Here is a 4,049-nt window from a genome sequence, read left to right as displayed (position 1 = left end):
AGTGTATTAAAAGAGATGGCGGAAGTTATAGCAGATGCATTGGTTATAATCTTCCAAAATTCTCTGGACTCTGGGGAGGTACCATCGGATCGGAAAGCAGCTAATGTAACGCCTCTGCATAAAAAAGGGTGCAGACAAAAGGCAGGTAACAATAGGCCGGTTAGTTTAACATCTCTCGTGGGGAAAATGTTTGAAACTATCATTAAGGAAGAAATAGCGAGACATCTCGAGAGGCTTAGTGCAATCGAGCAGTCACAGCATGGATTCATGAAGGGCAAATCATGTTGAACTAATTTACTCGAATTCTTTGAGGATATAACGAGCATGGTGGATAGAGGTGTACCGATGGATGTGGTGTATTTAGATTTCCAAAAGGCATTCGATAAGTTACTACACAAAAGGTTACTTCCGAAGATAGAGGTACGCGGAGTCAGAGGATATGTGTTAGCATGGATCGAGAATTGGCTGGCGAACAGAAAGCAGAGAGTCGGGATAAATGGATGCTTTTCAGGTTGGAAATCGGTGGTTAGTGGTGTGCCACAGGGATCGGTGCTGGGACCACAACTGTTTGCAATATACATAGATGACCAGGAAGAGGGGACAGAGTGTAGTGCAACACAATTTGCAGATGACACAAAGATTAGTGGGAAAGCGGGTTGTGCAGAGGACACAGAGAGGCTGCAAAGTGATTTGGATAGGTTAAGCGAATGGGCTAAGATTTTGCAGATGGAATACAATGTCGGAATGTGTGAGGTCATCCACCTTGGGAAAAAAAACAGTAAAAGGGAATATTATTTGAATAGGGAGAAATTACAACATGCTGCGGTGCAGAGGGACCTGCGGGTCCTTGAGCATGAATCCCAAAAAGTTAGTTTGCAGGTGCAGCAGGTAATCAGAAAGGTGAATGGAATGTTCGCCTTCATTGCGAGAGGGATAGAGTACAAAAGCAGGGAGGTCCTGCTGCAACTGTACAGTGTATTGGTGAGGACGCACCTGGAGTACAGAGTCACCTTACTTTAGGAAGGATATACTGGCTTTGGAGGGGATACAGAGACGATTCATTCGGCTGATTCTGCAGATGAGGGGGTTAACTTATGATGATAGATTGAGGAGACTGGGTCTTTACTCGGTGGAGTTCAGAAGGATGAGGGGTGATCTCAAAGAAACATTTAAAATAATGAAAGGGATAGACAAGATAGAGCCAGAGAGGTTGTTTCCACTGGTAGGGGAGACTAGAACTAGGAGGCACAGCCTCTAAATACGGGGGAGCCAATTTAAAACCGAGTTGAGAAGGAATTTCTTCTCCCAGAGTGTTGTGAATCTGTGGAATTATTTGCCCAAGGAAGCAGTTGAGGCGAGCTCATTGAATGTATTCAAGTCACAGATAGATAGATTATTAACCACTAAGGGAATTAAGGCTTACGGGGAGCGGGCGGCTAAGTGGAGCTGAGTCCACGGCCAGATCAGCCATGATCTTGTTGAATGGCGGAGCAGGCTCGAGGGGCTAGATGGCCAACTCCTGTTTGTAATTCTTGTTTCTTATGTTTCTTATGGAGTCGGCGTCTACTAAAACCAAAAACATTTTTGAAAGGACCTGCGTAGTCCTCATGGATGCGTGCCCAAGGCTTGGTGGGCCAGGACCAGGCGCGAAGGGGGGGCTTCCCTGGGCGCATTACCCAGTTGGGCAAACGTGTTGCACCTGCGAACACAAAGTTCCAGATCTGCGTCTATCCCTGGCCACCAAATGTGTGACTTGGCAATTGCCTTCCTCATGACAATGCCCGGGTGCTCATTGTGGAGTTCTCTGATGAACACCTCTCTGCCCATGTGATTTCTACGCGGTTTTCCCACAGTAGGCAATCGGCCTGAATCGAGAGTTCATCCCTACGCCTGTGAAATATTTTAACTTCCTCAGGGCATGCCCTGTACGTGGCTGCCCAGCCCCATTCAGAACACATTTCTTGACTAGAGACAATAGCGGGACTCTATTTGTCCAGACTTTAATCTGACGGTCTGTCACGGGTGAGCCTACGCTTTCGAAAGCTTCAACAGCCATGACCATCTCAGAAACATGCTCGGTAGCCCCCTTAGTGGTGGCTAGTGGACGCCTGCTGAGTGCATCAGCGCAGTTTTCGGTGCGCGGTCTGTGCCGAATTGTGTAGTCATAGGCGGCTAACGTGAGTGCCCACCTCTGTATGCGGGCCGATGCGTTTGCATTTATGGCCTTGTTGTCTGCCAAAAGGGACGTTAGGGGTTTATGATCTCTCTCCGGCTCAAATTTCCTGCCAAACAGGTACTGGTGCATTTTCTTTACCGCATATACACATGCGAGCGCCTCCTTTTCTACCATCCCATAGCCCCTTTCTGCCTGGGACAGACTTCTGGAGGCCTAAGCTACCGGCTGTAACTGACCCTTGGCATTGACATGCTGCAACCCACACCTGACACCATAGGACGACGCATCGCACGTGAACACAAGTTTCTTACATGGGTCATATAGCGTTAACAGAGTGTTGGAACTAAATAATTTGCGTGCTCTATTAAAAGCCCTTTCCTGGCTGTCCCTCCAGACAGATGCGCGACCTTTGCGTAGGAGCACGTGTTGCGGCTCTCGCAGCGTGCTCAATTTGGAAAGAAAGTTACCAAAATAGTTAAGGAGACCGCGGAACGAACGCAGATCCGTCGTGTTACAGGGTCTGGGTGCTCTCTGGATCGCTTCCGTTTTGAGGCAGTAGCGCTGATCCCGTCTGCTGCTTCCCTCCTCCCCAGGAATTCTACCTCTGGAGCTAGGAAGACGCACTTCGCATTTTCAGTCGCAGCCCTATCCGGTCCAGTCTGTATAGCACCTCCTCCAGGTTGTGGAGGTGTTCTTCCGTATCGTAACCCGTGATGAGGATGTCTTCCTGAAAAACCACCATCCCTGGAATCGACTTGAGGAGGCTTTCCATATTTCTTTGGAAGATCGTGGCAAACGAGCGAATTCCGAAATGACATCTGTTGTACTCAAACAACCCCTTTTATGTCCTGATGGTGGTCAGCTTCTTCGACTCACTCGCCAGCTCCTGGGTCATGTAAGCTGAGGACATCTCTAATTTTGAAAAAAGTTTGCCACCGGATAGCGTCGCAAAGAGGTCCTCAGCTCTCAGTAGCGGTACTGGTCTTGGAGTGACACCCAATTGATGGTGGCCTTGTAATCACCACATATCCTGACCGACCCATCCGCCTTGAGCACCGGCACAATCGGGCTCGCTCAGTCACTCAATTCGACTGGCGAGATGATGCCTTCGCTTTGCAGGCAGTCCAATTCGCCTTCTATCTTTTCCAGCGTCACGTACCGCTCCGCCCTGGCCTTGTGGTATACTGGCCTGGTGTCCGTGTTTACGTGAATCACTACCTTGGCCCCCATGAAAGTGCCAATGCCGGGTTGAAATAATGAGTCAAATTTGTCCAGGAACTGTGTGCATGATACTCGCTCCACAGAGGAAATTGCATTGACATCGCCCCATTTCCAGTTCATGACAGCAAGCCAAATTTGTGGGTCACGACTACCATGGCGCTGCCGAGCACCGGAATGATCTCCTTTGTGTAAGTTCGTCGCTGTGCGTCAATCGGCGATAATTTTGACCTCCTGGCCTTGGACGCCCACAACCTTTCGAACAATTTGATATCCATCAGGGACGGGCTGGCCCACGTGTCTAGCGCCACTGATAATGGGATGCCATTGAGGAGCACGTTCACCATTATCGGTGGCCTCCTTGTGTATGAACTGTATACGTGCTCCACATGAACTCGCTGAACTTCAGCTTCCAGCGATTTCCTCCAGTGTCCATTTCTGCAATTTCTGCAGGTATTTTGCTCATCGCTGCAAATTCCGGCTGAGTGTGTGCCTCCAACATGAGCTGCTGTTGGAAACAAAATGTCTCTTGCCAGTCGATCGTCACTGACTGCCCCGTGATTGTCCTTGAATGCACCATTGACAGGTGTTGATGGCCCCATTACCGGCCGCATTGTCCCTTGCAATGACGTGAATCGCCGTTCAGGGGTATGAT

The sequence above is a fragment of the Pristiophorus japonicus genome, unplaced genomic scaffold (genome assembly GCF_044704955.1).
Source record: "Pristiophorus japonicus isolate sPriJap1 unplaced genomic scaffold, sPriJap1.hap1 HAP1_SCAFFOLD_29, whole genome shotgun sequence".
NCBI classification, from domain to species: Eukaryota; Metazoa; Chordata; class Chondrichthyes; family Pristiophoridae; genus Pristiophorus; species Pristiophorus japonicus.
The sequence above is the reverse complement of the archived record's forward strand: the minus strand, read 5'-3'. Positions refer to the sequence as shown.